The following is a 21515-nucleotide window of genomic DNA, read 5'->3' as shown; positions in this document are numbered from 1 at the left end:
CTCTATCTTCTATCATCGTGCCTTGTTCTCCCTCCTCATCTCGGTATTAAGATTTATTAGCCATCTCTCTCTAATTTAGTGATGATATCAGTCGCTGTCCTTCAGGTCACAGTCCCCACTCCCAGATTTTTTATTTATTATTTCTTACTTATTACCATGTGACTTGAAAATACAACCACTGACTAGACCCACCCACACATAATTATTCCCTCAAGATACTTACAATATAGTAAACATTTGGCATTTTGGTAAAATACCAAAAGATCATTTGTATCCTTTCATTAGCTTACTGAGAGTCAAAAGTTATTGAAAGCTGAAATTCTTAGTCTTGCTGAAGTTTTACCTGTAGGTAGCAATATTTTCTAAGTCAGATGACTACATCCTGTTATCCATGACAAATTCTGACTAAGCTGAAATTTCAAGTTAATTTTGTGTGTCATTGGACTTCCCTTGTTAATGATGTGACAGGCATCTATTATATTTAAAATAGGTAGCTTTAAAAATTCCGGTTCAATATCAAGGAGTCACATGCAAGCAGTGGCGAAGATGGATTTTTTTGTAAGGACTTGAAGGATATGCCTTCACCAAATAACCCTCCTTTCCTCTGCCCAGAAGGTCTAATCTTACAGTCTAAATAAATGACCACAAAGTCTAAACACATGACCTGATAGAAGCAGCTCAGTATGTAGTCTGTGGTCACAGGGACAAATGGCAGAGCTTCCAGTTGCCTCAGCTGCCTGTTTGCTTCCCAGGAAGAGCTTTGCATTTCTTCTAAAACAACATACCATCCTCCTTTTGGGGCACAATCTGTAGGACTCACTGCTGGAAATCACTTTTCTTAGTTGTCATAGAATCCAAAGGGTGGCAAAGGTAGACTTTTCACCCTTCTGTGCATATAATTAGCACACCGCAAGAATGAAAGTTTGAAAATTTGTCAGGAACTGAAAAGTCTTAAGTTTTTTCCTGCTATACTTCTTTTTCTAGGTACAAAATGGGAATAACATATTGAATTGATTTACCACAAAATAATGTCTTAAGCCTTAATAAATTAATAGATTCTACTCAGCCTATTTCTAAAACGAAATGATTGTTAGTTAAAATATATGCTGAGTAATATTAAAGTTCTGTTCTTTTCTATTTGTTTCCTAAAGCTACAAATCCAAAAGAATTTAATATGAATTCATTTAGTCAATATTCAGAGATAGTTCTTGAAACAGTGTTAAGGTCAGAAGACATAGTCCAGATGCATGCCATCACTTACCAAACCAAAGTCAAAATTATCTTGAAAATTACAAATTTGGTGGGTTATTTTTAGTGCCAGCCAAGAGGAAAACCCAGGGTTTGTACCATAACAGCAGTGCTTACTTTTCATGAGTTTGGAACGTAGTCATCAATCCAGCTGAAAATAGGCAGCGGCATCAATGTATGTCAGAACAGAGACGGTATTGCTGTCGGTGTGTGGGGACAAAGGGCTAATTCTTAGTATTGTTGGAAAGGATGACTGCCACATCACAAACTGCTACTGTTCAAACTTCTCAGAAGCTGCATGCAAAAGAAAATAAATAAAACAACCCTCCAGCAGAAAGCTTACCCTGTACCACTTCAATTTCAGTGGCATCCCATCATTTGACCAGGATAAATAGGTTTCATGCTTTGCAAGAGTCCATATTTTTAGGTTCAATATTTAAAACCAAACATTAACTAATGGGATAAGATGGTGTCTCTTTAGAGGAAAAAAACACTTGCACTTCTATTCCTACCCAAAAGAGAGCTTTGGAAATTCTGTGACTAAACACACGAATATAGGACATGGGTTTGTTTCTTTTCTATGTAAGCAAAAGCCGAGGCAACTGCACAGACACAGCCTTGATGATGAAAACCTTTAATCTATTATGGAATTAAGAAGTGGTTACACTTTCTTCTCAAGTGGCTAAATCCAGTAACTTGGTAGCTGAGGAATCATTGCTGAGGTGGGAGGAGATGATTTTTAGGAGGTGAATTGACAATGAGCAGATTAGCAGGACTCATAGGCCAAGTATAAACAGTAGAGACCATGAAAATACCTTTGACCATGGTGGCACATGTATGCCGGGCACTCCCTCATCCCTCCCTTGCCCTGGGAAACAGGAAGGTCTGCCCTACCCAGTTCTAACATAGGTCTTTTGAAGTAGACAGAGCTGAGCCTGTAGCCACGCCACTGAGTCTATTTTAAGTACTCCTGATCCTTGGAAGTCCTACTTATTGGACATAAAGCATTAAGGTCACTGACATATAGGGAAATATGAGCAATATAAAACAGGATCCCTGAGTGCAACCTAATTGATTTGATTTTGTTCTGAACTGATAAGAAATTGAAATTCAAACTATGCATAGCCAAAAAAAAAAAAAAAAAAAAAGAATATTGTAATCAAGGAAAAATAAAAGAAAGGGAGAAAAGAATAAAGTAAGAAAAATATCCCTTGGCTTGTTAGAGCCATATTTAGGCTTTCCAGTACATTATCTCATTTAGTTCTTAATCTTCATCAAATCTTAGAAAACAGTCATTACTAAGCTAATTTTCTTTGAACAAACAAACAAGCAAAGCCTCAGAGGGTTCAATAAGTGGTCTCAAGTCACAGACATATAGAGACATTTGAGAAATATAAAGCAGAAGAATAAGAAATGAAAGGGAAATTTGGGTTATATTGTAGAAGAAAAGTGATCTTAGAACTGTTATGAAGGATGTGAAAGATACTGCCAAAATGTGGAGTGAGGGAAAGGCTGGTGAAATGGATTTACAAAGAGCATTTTACTTGACATTTGAAAACAGAGGCAGAATGCTGAGAAGAAATGAACTTTTCATGTATGGTACCCTGGAAGACATACTTAGTATCTGGTGTAATCTTAAGAGTTTCCATCCTTGGGTGACATAGGTGATATTCTTTAAAATATAATATCAACAATCAGATATCGATACAATTTTGTGCAGATTTTGTTTTGAGTAAGTCATTTTATTCAATCCATTTATCAATTTTAATCTCATCATACGATGCTTGTCTCAATTGGCTTCCTATCGTTAGTGAAAGTCTCATTCTAGTGAAAACCTTCAGCCTGGAGAATGCAGGTAAAACATAAGGCATTAGGAAGGATCAATGTGATGTGCTTGGTACCTGGCCTATTTTATAAACATGAATGCATTATAAAATATTTATATGATGCATGTAGTCCTGGCCTACTGTAGCGCTCTCTCACATTCTAGTTATTTATTTAGTCACACTTATTATTCCAATAGTCTGCTACATGGAATAACTTGGTGTTTGGGAATCCTTTTCTTGTTTTCTGGTCTTGGGTTTTTCTTGGTCACTAACTGCAAGGTCCCTCTTAAACCTGGTCTCCTCTGAGGATTTGCTTTACCCTGAAAGTTCTGCCAGCCCAGCTCGTCTCCCCTGACTCAGACCTGTAGCTCTTCATGTTTTATTGATTTCAGAACCAAAGCCTAGGTTTATAATCTCAAGCACGAGTACAGTCTTGTGGGTGATCCAGAGGCAGAAAACTCAGAATTCCGTAATAAGTATAATCCAGGGTCAGGACTGGGAAGTCTCTCAAAAGCAGCTTCAATATTGACTCAGAACGAGGCTAAAGGGAACTGCCTGAAAATGTAGAGCTGTGTTCCAGTAGCCATGTTTCTTGATGATGATTGAACAATGATACAGCTTTCACAATGTGACTGTGTGATTGTGAAAGCCTTGTATCTGATGCTCCTTTTATCTACCTTATCAACAAACGAGTAAAACATATGGAATAAAAATAAATAATAGAGGGAAAAATGTTAAAGTACATTTAGTAGATTGAAATGCTAGAGATCAATGAAAGGAAGGGGTAAGGGATATGGTACGTATGAATTTTTTTCTGTTGCCTTTTTATTTCTTTTTCTCAATTGATGCAAATGTTCTAAGAAATGATCATGATGACGAATATGCAACTATGTGATAATATTGTGAATTATTGGTTATATATGTAGAACAGAATGATCATATGTTAAGAATGTTTTTGTTTGTTGTTATATTTTTTTAAAAAAAGGAATAAGTAAAAAAAAATATATATATATATATATATATATATATATATATATAGGCTCAGAACAGTGAAGTTAACTCCGTTGGTCTTGAGTTACTGGGCCTTGTCCATTAAGCCAAGCAAGACACTCAAACGCTACTGTCTTTCTCGTTATCAGAAACTGTCATTCCCTTCCTCACAAATGGAAAGTATGCAGAAATAAATTGGGAATTTGGGGCTTATTACTGCAGGAAAAATAATGGCTATCTCATGATATAAGTGCAACAAACTTTAAATATGGTAGTTACAGTAAAGTTCTCCAGTGCTTTAAATGAAGAGCTTGCCTGGAATCTTGCATTTAGCAAATTGCTTCATTATCATCTGTTAAGACTTGTTTGTAGTGAAAATTGAACAATTTAGTCTTCAGTTTTGTTGAGTAAAGTCTGGTGAGACAAGAAGCCTAATTACTTGGAAACATTTTAAAAATAGTTTGGGAATGCATGTGAAATTGTTAGGTATGTCTTGCTGACTCCTTTCTGGTTATTCTTCCTACTAATTTGAAGCCTCTAATGGGCATGAGCTTCTGTTACAGAAATGTGGCCAGTGAAGAGGGCTATGGGTTATGTCTGCTTTTACCTCTGAGATGGTCGGCACTGTGAATCTCAGTAGATTATAAAGCAAAGTTTCATTAATGTGGCTGTTCCTTTGCCATAATAAAGTTATTTCCCACAATTTGCAAACAAAATATGAAAGAAGCTTAAAAAAATAGGAAGAACTAGAGGTCTGAAACAGTATTTCATTTTCATGAGATTTAGTAAACCTGGAGAAATGACAATGAAAATTAGGCAGCCAAAATATTCATATTGTCCATGTATTCATTTTGCCATCATCAAGTTCATCTCTTACTTCCTGATTATTTTATTTCGTTTCTACATATTTTATGTTCAGATACTCTGGGACTTTTTGAAATTCTTTGAAGGCTGTAGAGTACTTTGTACATATGTAGTTTCTTAAATTCTTAATATTAAAAGAAATCTGACCATTAATTGCAGATGGATAATTATTTATTCCATTTTAAACATTTATCTAATTAAAGGGGAATATTATGATTTATTTCAATGTGATATATAAAATATAAACTAAAATAGTAGCTTACATTAAAAGTCAAATTTCCAAAAGGCTATGTCAAAAATCAGATTATAAAATTTGAAGACTATGAAAGAAAATATTAAATTGGTAAATTTTTAGAATTCATGGAAAATTTCTAGCTTCACTGTTAAAAAGTGCTATGAATTTTTAATCTACAGAAGTCTAACTGATGAAAAAACACCTTATTAGAGGAGAAACCCTGGGAAAGAATCTGCTGTGGAAAAGCACAAAGTGACTGCATTTAAAAAGAAAAAGAAACACAATGTACTAGTTAGAGGAAAACAAAGCCCACCTACATTTTCAGATGACTTGCGTTCATTTCCTTTTAACTGTTTATTTCAACATCAATCTAAGTACATGAAAGTAAACAGTGCAAAGAGTTGATTTGGTGAGCGACAGACAATCTTCAGGGTGACTTCAGAGACCAAACCACTGAATATTTATTGATGGAGATGATACAGGGATAGGAGTGAAAATTTGGCCACATTCAAAATGAACAAGCCACAGAGTTGATGCAAGGTCATGAGATTTCTAAGTTCTAAGTCAGAGAAGGAAGATACCACCCACATTGATTGTACTGGTATGTTCAGAATCATTTAACATTTGTTCTTCATACACCTTTACATTCAGAGGAAGAGTTCAAAGCTAAAAACTTTGAAGGAGAGAAAATAATATAATTGAGGGGCAGGAGGAGAATGGGATTTTTGCCAAAATGTGATAAATGGCTAAGTTAATGGAACAAATCATCTTCAAATAAGCATCTCTTTCCTTTACCAGAGACCCCAGTTTTGCTATATCTTCATGATGTAATGACTTAGGTTAATGTTAGTCGCTAACACTGCGTAGGTCAAGGTTGCATATGCTACACAGCTCAATTTATTTAGATATAATTAAAGAAAAGTGATGAGAGAGGCAGTGTCATGGTCAGGTTCATGTGTCAACTTGGCCAAGTGCTGTGCCTGGTTGTCTTGGTTTAGCAAGTGCTGGCCAGTCTATCGCTATGAGGACATTTCATGGACTTAAATCATGACCCGTTGGTGACATCCACTAAGGGGAGTGTCTTTTGCAATGAGTGAAGCATAATCTAATCACTTTTAAGGAGGACTCAGAAGAGACAATCACTCTTCCTGCTTCCAGCCTGAGAGTTCATTGAGGGCCTTCATTGGAAACGCCAGCTTGTGGCCTGCCCTACAGATCTTGGACTCTTACATCCCCATGGTTGCCCAGCCAGCCTCTCCTGACAGTTCGTTGAGGAACTTCAGTGGAGCTGCCAGCTCATGGCCTGCCCTACAGACCTTGGATTCTACATCCTCAAGGCACTTTTATAATTTTTATGTTTATAAAACGTAACACTTTCATAAGTTTTATATTTGCAGATATCTCCTGCTAATTCTGTTTCTCTAGAGAACTCTAGCTAATACAGTTTGGTTCCGAGAGTGGGGTGGTTCTTAAGAAACAGAATCTTAAAAATGGGTTTCTATGATTGGTTTTCTGCTCTGACTAGACTCAAAGGCACTAAAGACTCTTGTTTCCCCTAATCAGAATGACTCTACCAATCCATGGGGTGAGCTGGCAAGAGAGATAGTTAAAATATCACCCTTGGATTCTGCTAATGCTTTGCTTATATGAAGCCAGGCTCTGGGGGATAATGTTTTTGACACCTTTATGGAGGTTTGTGAAATTAGGAGGTATAGAGATGTTGGCTGGTTGTCGTTGAATATGCTATATATATTGATGAGGGAAAGGGATGAATTGGAGCCTTCAAATGAGAAACTTACACTCAATATGACAGATGTAAAAGATTCTATGAGTGCCCTGAAGGAAAATCTTATTTCCTGTAGCTGCAGACTTGAGATCTCCGAAAATCAAACTCAAAGTCTCATTGTTAGGATAGCAACTTTACAATATAAACTGAAATCTCAACCATGCATGGTATCTGCCATTAAAGTGAGGGCATTGATTAGAAAGGAGTGGGACCCTGAAAAATGGTATAGTGACATATGGATTGATAATGATGGCTGCAAAGAGAAAGAAATCCTAGATCATGCTGAGTCTTTTCTAGATGACCCTGCCTGAGGACATAGCCACCCCACCTCCAGCCTGCCCTGAGGAGTTGGTCACCCAACCTTCACCTGAAGGGATTAATCCTGGTGTGATTAATCCTATTTAACCAGATGAAACTGCAAATGAATGCCCTGAAGCCATTGGCTTGGAAGATACTTTTAGTTATTTTCATGACCCACTCCCACTTCCCCTCATTTCTTCCAGACCTATAACTAAGCTAAAGTCCCAAGATGCCCCAAAAGGTGAGGTACAAAGTGTCACTCATGAGGAGGTACATTACTTTCCAAAAGAACTGCATGAGTTTTCCAATTTATATAGACAGAAATCAGGGGACTATGTGTGGCAATGGATTTTAAGGATGTGAGATAATGGTGGGAGGAATATAAAGCTGGATCATGCTGAATTTTTTGATATGGGCCCACTAAGCAGAGATTCTACCTTCAATGTTATAGCTTGAGGAATTGGAAAATGTATTAACAATTTGGATGGTTGGCTGAAACATGGATCAAAAAGTCGTCAACATTACCTGAGGTTGAAATGCCAGAACTGCCCTGGTATAATGTAGATGAGGGGATTCAGCAGCTTAGAGAGTTTGGAATGTTAGAGTGAATTTATCAAGGAAAGGCTGCTTATACACCCCATGAATGTCCTGAAGATGCACCATTTATCAGAAGTATGGGAAATAAATTTGTGAGACTAGGTCCAGTCATCCCTGAAGAGCTCTGTAGTTGACTTTCTCTGTAGGTCAGCTATTACTGTGTGAACTGCTGACACTGAGCTGGCATCTTTAAAACAATGGGAATGATCAGATCCCAAGTTGGCAAAAGCCAGGTGGCAGTACTTAATCACCAAAGACAAGGTAGATGTGGCTATTATAATGGGCAGCAGTCTCAAAGCAGGAGTCAAAATAATCTGACCCCCAGAGACTTGTGGCATTGGCTAGTAGATCATGGAGTACCTAGACATACAATAGATAGGCAGTCTACTAAATTCTTGTTTGAGCTGTATAAGCAAAAGAGTTCCAGGTCCAGTGATCAGAAGTCTAACTTGAATTACAAAAGGAGAGAATCACAGCCCCTTAATCAATTTCCAGACTTGAGACAATTAACAGACTCAGAGCCCTTTGAATAAGAGGTAGCTTTGGGGGAGGACCCTCTTATAATGTCACAAATTTATACTGTTAATCTTCCTCCAAACCTTCCCCAAGGAGACCTACAGACTGTTACTTGGATAACTGTGTATTGGAGAAAAGAAAATGATCAGATATTTGGGGGATTATTAGTCACTGGTTCAGAAGTGACATTAATTCCAGGGAACCTAACCTATCACTTTGGTGAAACAGTCAGAGTGAGGGCTTACGGAGGTCAGGTGAACGTTGGAGTTTTAGCTCAGGTCTGTCTCACAGTGGGTCCAGTGGGCCCTGGAGACCAATTCTGTAGTTATTTCCCCAGTTTCAGAATACATAATTGGAGTAGACATACTGAGCAACTGGCAGAATCCCCATATTGGCTCTCTAACTCATGGAATGATGGCTATTATGGTAGGAAAGGCTAAGTGGAAGCCACTAGAACTGCCCCTACTTTGCAAAATAGTAAATCAGAAGCATTACTGTTCCTGGAGGGATTGCAGAGATTAGTGCCACTCTTAAGGATTTGAAGGATGCAGAGGTGGTAATTTCCACTGCATCCCCATTCGACTCTCCTATTTGAACTGTGCAGAAAACAGATGGGTCTTGGAGGCTGACATTGGATTATTGTAAACTCAACCAGGTGGTGACTCCAACTGCAGCTGCTATTCCAGATGTGGTATCATTGCTTGAGCAAATACATCCCCTGGCATCTGGTATGCATTTATTTATCTGGGAAATGCTTTTTTCTCAATAGCTGTTAGTAAGGGCCACCAGAAACAGTTTGCTTTCAGTTGGTAAGGTCAGCAATATACTTTCTCCCTCCCACAAGACACCACACTGGTCTATTATACTGATGATATCATTTTGATTGGACCTAGTGAACAAGAAGTAGCAACTACTTTAGACTTATTGGTAAGGCATTTGTGTGTCAGAGGATGGGAAATAAATCCAACAAAAATATAGGGATCTTCCACATCAGTGAAATTTCTAGATATCCAGTGGCATGGAGTATGTTGAACTATCCCTTCTAAGGTAAAGAATAAGTCTCTGCATCTGGCCCCTCCTATGACTTAGTTACAGCCACTGCTGAGTGCCCAATCTGCCAGCAGCAGAGACCCACACTCAGCCCTGAATATGGCACCATTCCTTGAGGTGATCAGCCGGCTACATGGTGTCAGGTTGATTACACTGGACCACTTCCATCATAGAAGGGGAAGTGATTTGTTCTAACTGGAATAGATACATACCCTAGATATGGATTTGCTTTCCCTGCATGTAATGCTTCTGTCAAAACTACCAACCATGGACTTATAGAATGCCTCATCCATCGTCATGATATTACACACAGCTTTACTTCTAACCAAGGAACACACTTCATAACAAATGAAGTGCAGGAATGGGCGCACACTCATGGAATTCTCTGGTCTTACCATGTTCCCTATCATCCAGAGGCAGCTGGATTGATAGAATGGTGGAATGGCTTTTTGAAAACTCAATTACAGTGCCAACTAGGTGGCAATTCCTTGCAGGGCTGGGATGATGTTCTCTAGGAGGCTATATATATTCTGAATCAGCATCCACTCTATGGTGCGGTTTTTCCCATAGGCAGGATCCATAGGTCCAGGAACCAAGGGGTAGAAATGGAAGTGACACCACTTGCTATGACCCCTAGTGATCAACTAGAAAAATTTTTGCTTCCTGTCCCTGCGACCCTGAGCTCTGCTGGTCTACAGGTTTTTGTTCCAGAAGGGGGAGTGCTTCCACCACGAAAAACAACAATGATTCCGTTGAACTGGAATCTAAGGCTGCCACTTGGTCTCTTTGGACTACTCATGCCCCTGGACCAACAAGCAAAGAAAGGGATTGCTTTACTGGCTGGAGTGATTGACCCTGACTATCGGGGGAAATAGGTCTGCAACTACACACTGAAGGTACAGAAGAGTTTTCCTGGAATATAGGAGATCCCCTAGGGTATCTCTTAGTGTTAACATGTCCTGTGATTCAAATCAATGGAAAATTGCAACAACCGAATCCAGACAGGGCTACCAATGGCTCTGAAACTTTAGGAATGAAGGTTTGGGTCACCCCACCAGGCAAAGAACCATGGCCAGCTGAAGTACTTGCTGAAGGTAAAGGGAACATGGAATGGGTAGCAAAATGAGGTAATGATAAATATGAACTACAACCACACAATCAGTTACAGAAATGGGAACTGTAATGGTATGAATATTTCTTCCTTGCTTTGTAATTAGTATCTATCTATTTATATATAAATAAAATATCTTTGTTTTCCTTTTTATTTTATCTCCTTTATCATATGACATAAACTGTTTTGTTCATGTTATAGTATTTAAGTTGTAAAATATCAAGTTCAAGAGTGAATATTACCCAAAGGACTTGAATCCTATTCTGGAGAGATTTAATGCATTTTCGGTTGTACACGGGACAGTTGAATATTGCTAGGTGATGAAAAAATGTGTCTGTTATTGTTCTCTATTTAGAGATCAAGTATGGCTTAAGGTGATGTGTATAGATACCAAGTTGACAAGGGGTAGACTGTCATGGTCAGGTTCATGTGTCAACTTGGTCAGGTGTTGGTGCCTGGTTGTCTGGTTGAGCAAGTACTGGCCTATCTATAGCTATGAGGACATTTCATGGACTTAAATCATCACCACCTTGGTTGCATCCACAGCTGATATTGGAAATCAGCTAATGGCAGTGTCTTATGTAATGAATGATGCTTAGTCTAATCACTGGAAGGCTTTTAAGGAGGACTCAGAGGAGACAATTATTCTTCCTGCTTCACCCAGCCGGTCCCTTCTGAGAGTTTGTTTAGGTTCTTCATTGGAGCTGCCAGCTTGTGGCCTGCCATACAGATCTTAGACTCTTACATCCCCACAGTTGCCCAGCCAGCCTCTCTTGAGAATTTGTTGAGGACCTTCACTGGAGCTGCAAGCTCACAGACTGCCCTACAAACTTTGGACTCTACATCCCCATGGTTACATGAGACACTTTTATAAATTTTATATTTACAGATATCCTCTGCTGATTCTGTTTCTCTAGAGCACCCTAGCTAATACAGGCAGTTACTTTAAATTTTCTAAATTTGATTTTAAAATTTTGATAAAATGCCTTATCTGATCATTTGCATGACATGGGATGTGGTAACATGCAACGTTTTAATTACAAACTGAGTATTCAAATCAACAAAGCAATTGCTCCGAAAACTCAGGAACATGAAGTAATCATTTGCTTTCAGATTTCTGCATAGTATTAAAGAAAATGTATGACCCTTAAAACATGTGATAAGGAGGCCTTTAAATGTACAAAAGATTGAAACAAAGACAAAATAGTCTCATATTGATAAAATGAATGTAAATTTAACAGGTAAATGCTAATGAAAATCTTGTTTACATGGAAACAAAGTGTTTGAATTTTGCTGGTTCAGCAAGTGAGGAAGGCAAATGGGAACATGTTCATTTCCAGGCTATCTAATTCATATAATGATACTTTGAAAAAGCACAATGGTCAACATTTCTCATATTCAAAATACAGGTCTAGATCACTGGGAATACATATTTAATAAATAAAATTAGTTACACTCAATATTAGCACCCAAAAAGAAAATTAAAGAAAGCTAAAATTAGTTTTTTGATTTAAAATAAGCATAAATTATAGTGAAATTGGGATGAATGTGAATAAGGAATAACTTTAAAGTACTATGAAATTGGATGAATTGGGGAACAATTCTGAAACAGGAAGATTTAAGTTGAAATTTAAATGAATGAACCGTTAGCTCATTTTATTAAATGTTGTTCTTTTTGCACACACAAGAAAATGAATGCTACCTACTGCTCAGTGTCCTTAGGTATAAATTTAAGTAAGAATTTAATCTTTCAAAAACACTAGATGCTTCTCATTTGTGACTGTACAAAAGCATAGAGCTAAAATATTGATCTGTTTTTGTTTATTTTCAAAAAGATGTATGATACCTTTATCTGTGTTTTTCTAGGGTTCATCCCACAAATTTTGATATGTTCATGTTTAACCAACTCAAAGTATTTTCTGAATTCTCTTGTGATTTCTTTTTTGACCCCGGAGATATTTAGAAATATGCTATTTAATAATCTAAAGTTTGTGGCCAAAGACCACATTTTGTGTTTTTCCAAGCCATTTACATTTATATTTGTTTTTTCACTCAAAAAAGTCTGTCTTGGTATTTGTATCACATGTGCTTATAAGAATGCATATTTTGCTTTTATTAAGTGGATTCTTCAGTAAAGGCCACTCATGTCTGGTGGGTGATAGTGTTACCTGTCTTCACTATCCTTATGACATTTTTTCCTGCTTAATACTTCAATTATTCAGAAAAGCATGCTGAAGTCTCCAATTGTATTTGTGGACTTGTCTATTTCTCCTTTCAGCTTAATTATTTTTTGTTTAAATGTTTTTAAGTAATTAAATGCATAAGCCTTTAAGGTTATTTCTGCTTGATGAATTGACATTTTTATCGTTATGCAATATACCTATTTTGTCATTTTGCTCTGAAACCTGCTTTGTAAAATATTAAAATAACTTCAGATTTCTTTTTACTACTGTTAGCACTGCATGTCTTTTCCCACCCTTTTCCTTTTAACCTATCTATATCTTTATATTTAAAATGGATTTCTTTTAGATTGGGTATATTTGCTTTTCTTTAGTCCAATCTTACAAATGCGCCTTTTAATAGGAGTATTTCGACCATTTACATCTAATGTAATTATTGACATATTTGGTTTTAAGTCTCTTTGCTTGCTATTTAATTTCTACTCATCTTTTTACCTTTTTCTTTCTCACTTCACCTTTTCTTCTCACTCCATGCCTTCTTTTAAATTAATTGTCTGTTTATTTTTTAAGATTCAATTTTATCTCCCCCTACTGGTATGCTAGTTTTACATGTCTGTTTTATTTTTGGTGGCTGCTCTAGTATTTACACTGTACATATTTAATTTATCACAGTCTATTTTCAAATAATGTTAGCACACTTCTCTTACAAGAATCTTACAATAGCTTGCTTCTATTTTTTCTGTCCTGTTTTTGTTCTAGTTTTGTCACATATTTTACTTCAATTTTATAACTTTCTCAATATATTGTTATTGATTTTGCTTTGAACAGTAAATTATCTTTTAAAAATATGGGGAAAAAACACTTTTATAGCTACCTATATTTTTATCATTTCTAGTGTTCTTAATTCCTTTGTGGAAATCATTTTTCCAAAAGTCATCTTCTGAAGAACTTCATTTAACATGTATTGAAGTTCTAGTCTGCTTTTAATGAATTCTCTCCAACTGTTTTTGTCATTGTTATTTTATTTTTTGTTTTCATTTTTGCATGAAAATGTCCTTATTTGGCCATAATATCTGAAAGATATTTTTGCTTGGTATAAACTTCCATGTTGACATGGTGGAGAGAATCATATGCAAGGAAATGGTAATCCAGTGATTAATCCTGCAAGGGAACATGAAGGGTGAAAAAAGAAAATAAATTGTGTAAATAAAAATATCACTCATAGTTCTCCAAATACTAGTTCTACATTCCTCGAATTTAAGGAAGAAATGTAGATTGTAGCCATAGCTTATTTTTACAAGATACTGGGTAGTAAAATTAGGAAACCAAATGATATACTAGTATGATGAGATGCCAAAACAATTGTGTTGGCTTCATTAGTTCACTTTTCATTATATCAAATTTTAAATGCATAGGAATAAAAGGAAGGAGTAATGGAGAGAGAAATGCAAATATACAAAACCAAATTAGGAGGGTTGTTGTTGGAACACGTTTCAGGATGAAGTAGAGGGAATGAAATTTTATATTATGTAATAGTTTTCTATTGCTGTAGAACAAATTATAACACATTTAGCAGCTTAGAACAATGCCTATTTTTAGCTCATGGTTCTGTAGGTGAGAAGTCTGGCATGATATGGTTGTGTTCTCTGCTCATTGTATCACAAAGCTGAAATCAAGATTTCAGTGAGTTGAGTTCTTGTCTTAGAGATCTGAGGAAAAAATCCTCTTCCAAGACTATTCTTGTATTGACTAAATTCAGTTCCTTTCAGGGATAGGAATGATGCACCCATTTCATTATTGGCTCTTAGTCTGGGGCTGCTCCAAGTTCTTAGAAGCCACCTGAAGTCCTTGCCATGTGCCTGCCTCCCGGCATGAATGCTTCTCAGGCTTTGAAGCTCTGGCTCCCTCTTCTGCAACCAGCTACAGGAATCTCTCTGCTATTAGGTTGGACTCCCTGGATAATTTCCTTATCTCAAAGTCAATTTATTTGGGACCTTAATTTCATCTGCAAAATCCCTTTACAGCAGTACCTAGACTAGTGTTTGATTGAATACTTAACTGGAAGAGGTTATGGGTATACCAGGGATCAGCAATCTTGGACAGTTGGCATATTAGAATTCTGCCTACCAGACAGCACAAAAGGAACTGACCTGGGCAAAAAATGGAGAAAGAGAAACCAGGTATACTTTATTGCATATAAAATGGATGAAACTTTGGGGACGGTTTCATAGGGAAAGGAGGAAATTTGAGATGATGAAACCATACGGAAAAGTGATCAGCTGAGTGTGAGAAAGGGAGGGCATCATTGATGCTTTGAGAACTACAGATTAAAGTAGTTAATCAACATAATTTGATAAAAGAGTCCATACTTCATGAAGATTCTTTGAAATTTGGCAAGGATATAACCGTGGGGAAGTTAGAAATTTACAAAATAGAAAATTCAAGCATGTAAGGGAAACATGTCTATTGGAGAAGCAATAATGAAATCACTGAACAATATGAACATACAGTTTATGGTGGTAAGGGCATCAAGAGAAGACACAAAATCTCTAAAGGCCAGGTAATAGGAAAGTTCTTTAAGTATGGTTAATTTCATGTGTCAGCTTGGCTACGTTATGATGGTCAGTTTTAGCCAAACAAGCACTGGCCTGTTTGTTTCTACGAGGGTATTTCATAAGAGGATTTGTACTATAATTTGTTTATCACATCCATGGCTGATTGTGTCTTTATTCCAAAAGGAAGATTGCCCTTAGCAATGTGTAGGGTCTCCTCATCCAATCAGTTGGGCCTTAAAAGCATGAACTGAGGATTTCAGAAACCAGAAAGAATTTCTGACTCAACTTCAGTCAGCCAATTTCCTCTGGGTAATTCAGACTCACCTTCAGCCTCACCTTTCTTGGAGTTTCCAGCTTGCAACCTGCCCTGAGGAATTCGTATTTGCTGGCCCCCATGGTCATTCCTGTCAATTACTTAAATCTAATATATAGAAAGTTGATTCTGCTTCTCTCAGGAACCCTGACTAATACAAGGATGAAATAGAAACTTCAGATATTTAAAGGTAATCTGATTAAACATTAGAAGGCTGATCTTGAAGATCTAGAATCAGAACATTGAAAATAAATTTCTTTCCATCTAATGACCAAATGCAAGGTGTCATTATATGATAAAATGTGACTAGAGTCTCTACCATCACCCTTGAATTGTGGTTTGGTCAGGTAAAAACCCTAGGTTTGAAATAATTTTCTGTTAGAATTTTGTGGTGCATTGTTACCTAACTTTTAGTATGTTCTTAAGCAGCCTGAAGCCAATCTAATTTCTCATTTTTTTCATGTGATACATTTATTTTTTTCCCTGCCCAGAAGCTTGTAGAATTTTAACTTTGTCCCAAGTGTTCTAAAATTTCATGTTGGTGTGACTTGGTATGGGTCAATTTTTAGTTTGTTTTGCTGAGCACACAAAAGATTCTCTCATGCTGGTGGCCTGTGTTCTTCAGTTGTGAGAAATAGCTTTGAATTTTTAATTGATGTTTTTCTCCCCTGGATTTTCCCTGTACACACTTTCTGGCACTTCTATTATTTGAATGTTGTGTCTCCTATACTGTTTCTCTCATTTTCCTATGTTTTTTTATTCACTTAAATTTTTTTCTTATTTTATATTGCACTGCCTTATGGTCAACTGCCTCAGATTAATCTTTCAAAACTTCCATAGAATATTTCAAATTTGATGACTCTTTTTTATAGTACTGTCCTTTTTCATGAAGGAGCTACTTATCTGAGAATATTAATAAAATATTTGTTGGTGTTTCTTTTTCCATGTATAGGTTCTGTTTCCCCATTTTTCTGCCTTTTCCTGTTTAGCTTGGAGAGTTTTACACAGATTATTTGTGGACCTTGGCTATCTGATAATATTTAAAGTGGGACATTTAAAAAACTGATTGGGAGCACTGAGCTACCGGGTGGGGCTTGTGTTGCTGCACTGCTCTTCATTGTGAGTTAGGGCATTTCCTTGGTAAATATCTGCTGTAAGTGTATTCATGTTGTTTCCCTTAACTGGGCACATTCTTGAGATAAATCTTCCAGTAGTCTGCCTACAGGGTATACTCCTGGCTGCCACCACTGGGAGCCAAACTGGGAGAGTGCTAAGGTATCAGTATTCAGCATTAAATTAAATGTTTATTTAATCCCCCTATGTTCAAATGAGCACCCTACCCTCATATGTACCTGGTGTCCCCCCTCTATTTTATCCACTTCCAGCCTTTTGTCTGGGGTAAAATAAAATGAGTCCTTTGGCGAGATGCATTGATGAAGAAGATCTGAGTTTCTGTTTCTTCATTCTTTTTGAAATTATTTTTATTTCATTTAGTGATTTTTTTTTTTTGTATGCTGTATGGTGGAGGTCACATTTCATTCTTTTTCCATTTGAGTATCCTGGTATTGCAGCACCATTTGTTGAATTTTTTGCAGGGGGAGAGAGGAAGCTCACGGACTGGGACTCAAACCCGGTTCTCCCACCTAGCAGGCAAGAATTCTACCACTGAACCACCCTTGCACCCTTACTTAGTGATTTTATTGAGGAGCACCTACATAACATAAAATGCCTCTATTTAATATTTACATTTCAAAGAGTTTAGATAATCGTAGGTGCCTGTGATCACACTACCACAATCAAGATACCATATATTTGTATCACACATAAGAGATTACTCCTGCCCCTTTGTAGTCAATCCCTTCTTCAGTCCTTACCCCAGGTAGTTACCGCAAATTACTTTGCCAGTTATATAAATGAGATAGAGTTGCTTCCATTTGCTTTGTTTTGCTTCTTTCTCTCAGCATAGTAATTTCAGATTCATTCATGCTGCTGCATTCATAGTAGTTTGTTTCTTTTCATTACTGAGTAGTATTCCCTTATGTAAATGTTCCTTTGGTCTGTCCATTCTCCTACTGTTGAACACTGGAGCTGTTTTCAGCTTTTGCCTCTTGTGAATAAAGCTTTAAGATCAATTGCACAGGTGTTTGTGAGGGCATATGCTTTCATTTTTCCAGCATGAACAGAAGACCTAGATGTATGTTTACATTTCTAAGAAACTTCCAAATGGTCTCCAAATTGCCTGCACCATTTAAAGACGCACCACACCTTCTCAACACTTCGTATTATCCATGCTTATAATTTTAGCTAGCTCATTGGGTGTGTGTTTTTAAATCTTTCTTAAACAATTTTCACTAATGATTTTCTTTTGGTCCATTTTGCCCTTTCTTCCACAGGTTGCTGGTGCTCTAAAACCTTAGTTGGAGGAGGTGATCTGCAGTATTCATTAAGTTTTTCCTTGGCTTGTCAAAGATTTAAGATTCAGTTTTCCTCAACTGCTAAGTCAGTTACTATCTGTCCATCTGCTTTCCATCATCCAAAATATAGCTGCTGTTTTCTCTACTTCCATTGTATTAATTTTGTGTTTGTATTTTAAAGTTTCCTTTATTTTTACTTTATGGGAAGTTTTGGGGTGAAAGTAAGGAAAGATTTGTTTTTACTTCACCACCATTACCTTCAGATAGGTATTTAACTTGTGTGTTTAACATATAAAGTTAATAACAGAAGATAGAAAGGGTAGAAGTTATAACAATTAATTAGGTGCTAAAGTAATTGAAATATAGAAGCATATTATGTAAACCATGAGCTATTAATGATGGTATAAGAAATGGAAATGTAGATTAAGGTAAAGCATGCATTTAAAAAAGGGTGGGGGAAAAAGGTGGGGGTCCCTGTTGGCTAATATATTGGAACTGTAGCTTCAAAGGGCCCCTAAAAAGCAATAAGGGCTTAATATATCCTTTTTTGGGGGGGGGGGAGACCAGGAGAGATAGTAGTAGAAGATAAATTTTTTATGGTATACAAAAGTTATAAAGAAACTACCTCACTAAAATAGAAGTGAGATCATGCATACATGGAGTTTAAGGACATTTTGATTTTGTTTTAAACATCAAGTTCATTGTTGTAATAACAGCTTCTCAGAGTGTCATCTTTGATAGTAAACATGCTTTCAGATATTTATCGGAGTCTCATTCCAAATTTTAATGGAAAAGAGAGCAAAACTTAAGATAATTTGGATGCTCCTGTTCGCCAGTCCATGCTTTCTCTGAATTCTCCAGAGTGAGTGACAAGGGATAGTAAGGTTTGCTGTTATATCAAATAATGTGAGCATGTCACCCTCCTGGGGTTCCAGTGTTTTAGTTCAACCTAGAATAAATATTTTTGAGGGATGTAACATCTATTGTTGATCATTCCAAAAGTTCTTGTGTGAAAGCTGAAATGAATACCTTCAATCTAAGTCCAAAAGAAACAATCATTTTTTAGGGCATGGAGCATTCTGAATTGGGAAGGAGGCTGATTATGGGAGTCCCCTCTATCTCTCCAGGTATTAGTTAGGTAAGCTTAGTAACATCATAGTCACATTTAGAACAGATGATCTAGTCTGTCAGCTTAGTAATGCTTAGTGATACAACATAAGTTACCTACATTTGAGGACTTCAATTTGAAGGGAAATATCAATAACTCAAGGAGGCAGATATATGAAAGATGTTTTCATTTTTAAATAATTAAAAATATGCTTAATCCTCTACATATTTTCAAATATCTGTGATTAGAAATTTACCTAGGCAAATGTAAGTTACTTATTACATTTCACAATAAGCATATTACATTTCACCTATGTGGGAAAGCCTAATGAAACGTTGAATACAAATTACATAGAGAGGGTTAAATTTTTAAATTATTTATACACTAAGCTAATTCTCACCAGATATTAGAGATGTGAAGATAGGATGATAAAATGACTTAATCTCACATTCAGCTAACCCATATCACAAAATAGAAAGATTAAAGTGCATTTAGGTAGTCAATTTTAGTAATGTTCTCCAAGAAAATACACTACAGCTAAACCATATCAAGATTAGAAAACATGCACATTTGATGAACAACCTAGCATTCATTTTTATCTGCTTTATCTTTGTTGCTGTTCAAACAAGTAAAAGATCAGTTTCTGCTTTTAATAAATGTCTAAATGCAATTGAAGAAATTGGCAGGAAACTGGAAAGTTTATTTTTAGATTTTTACAAGTAGATTAGAGTGGCAAAATATATTCTATATACCCAACAAGTGATTGTTAACTACACTTAAATAATGCAGCCTTTGCTTGTGTGTTCTGAGTGGTCTTACATGTATTTTCTAGTTTCTATGCATTTAGTTTTAGATGACATTTAGTTTTAGATACAGTAAGCAAAAATTATCAAGCATTGTGGGAAATAAAATCAGTCAAGCCAGAAAATTGATGTGGCACAATGTGGAAAAGCTGGCTGGGACAAAGCAATGCCTTCTTTGAATGAAACTGGGAATGAGGCTAAGAGGTATGATTACCTAGAAGACAGGTGAAACAAACTGACTACAACCTTTCCTATTTGTTAAAGAAAAAAAAAAGACCACACACCAGCAGTAGACTGATATTAGAATTTCCTGTTTTTCTTCCAAATGTTTTGACTGTTGATAAGCACAGCTGTAACATAGCTTGCTATCACTCCACTCATTGTCCATTGAATTGAATGCATTAAAGTTTCCTAGTCATGAATAGAGCTGAAATATTCTAACATTCTATTTCAAAAAGTGATTTGGTGCTTGATACATATATTTCACCGCTGCCTCTGCCCTTAGTCCATCCAGCCATCAGATTTATGTTCCTTCCATAATGGAGACCACTCTATATTCCAGAGATCATTTGTTTAATAAAATTCACATAGCTACTCACTGAATACTAAAAATATGTAAGCATTCACCAAGCCACCCAGCAGCCAGATGAATTCAATTTATGTTATACCATTACTAAGGATTAAATCACAGCTTTTTTAGTGGTCTATGAAATTCTGCATTTAAGAGCATTTCTGAAACATCCTAGCAGGACTTGAAATATCTACATACTCTAGCATCTATCTCAACCATAGAATAAAAATGATTTACATGTTACATGAAACTAAAGAGGTAGATTTGGGTGCAAACAGTGCCTGGAATTTTTTCCTATTAAACCAAATTAAGGTGTGAGCACCTTAAAAATATTCCTCTTAAGTCACAATAAAAACAAAATATGTTTGGTTTATTTTAAGACCATTTCTTCAAAACCAGCAGCAAAATCATTTAAGTTCTATTCTGAGTTCATCTAAACCCATCACCAATATCTTCTAACGTGGCAATTCAGAATAAGCTTATCTTCCAGGCGCAGTGTGAGTACCCACGGATCATCAGCTCCTCACAATTGGAGTCGGGATGATTATATAATGCTTCTGCTGCAGAAAATTAAGAACACAACTAGCCAACTGCTCCTATAAAGTTTTAGAAGAAAAAGAGATCGAATCTATCACTTTAAATGATAAGCTTTGAGAATATATGTTTATAGGTATATAAACAAATAGGTATATAGGTATATTATATATATATATACATATATATATATAATAACCTTAATTGTCTCTCTCTAAATAGCCTATGCATCTGCAATGAAATGACTTTCAATTTGTGTTAAATGTCTTTGTTTTCAGTAAAGAAATTACCAAGTTTTTTTTCAGGTGAAGTAACATACCCTTTTTGGAAATTAATTTTGAGAGAGTAATTTTCTGTTAACCAGTTTTGTGACCTTGAAGAAGTCTTTTAAACTCTAAGAATATGAACTTCCTCATTAATCAAATGAGGAGTTGAACAGGTGTATTCTAAGTTTTCTCCAATTATTACACAGATCAAAGTGCAAAAAATGTTTGTAATATTTTGTAAAGAAAGT

At 36.2% G+C, this 21515-nt stretch overlaps 1 long non-coding RNA gene across 1 annotated transcript in view; it reads right to left on the bottom strand.

Moving 5' to 3' along the window:
• Window positions 1-784: 784 nt before the first annotated feature.
• The window catches only part of LOC143678972 (uncharacterized), a 60460-nt gene continuing 39729 nt past the window's right edge, over window positions 785-21515 (bottom strand). Inside the window, exons 2-3 of the long non-coding RNA XR_013173506.1 lie at window positions 1366-1542; window positions 785-887 (exon numbers count right to left, since the gene is read on the bottom strand). This is a non-coding gene — a long non-coding RNA (uncharacterized LOC143678972). The remainder of the gene's footprint in view (window positions 888-1365; window positions 1543-21515) is intronic.

Source organism: Tamandua tetradactyla, chromosome 4, assembly GCF_023851605.1.
Source record: "Tamandua tetradactyla isolate mTamTet1 chromosome 4, mTamTet1.pri, whole genome shotgun sequence".
Taxonomy (NCBI): Eukaryota; Metazoa; Chordata; class Mammalia; order Pilosa; family Myrmecophagidae; genus Tamandua; species Tamandua tetradactyla.
The sequence above is the reverse complement of the archived record's forward strand: the minus strand, read 5'-3'. Positions and strand labels throughout refer to the sequence as shown.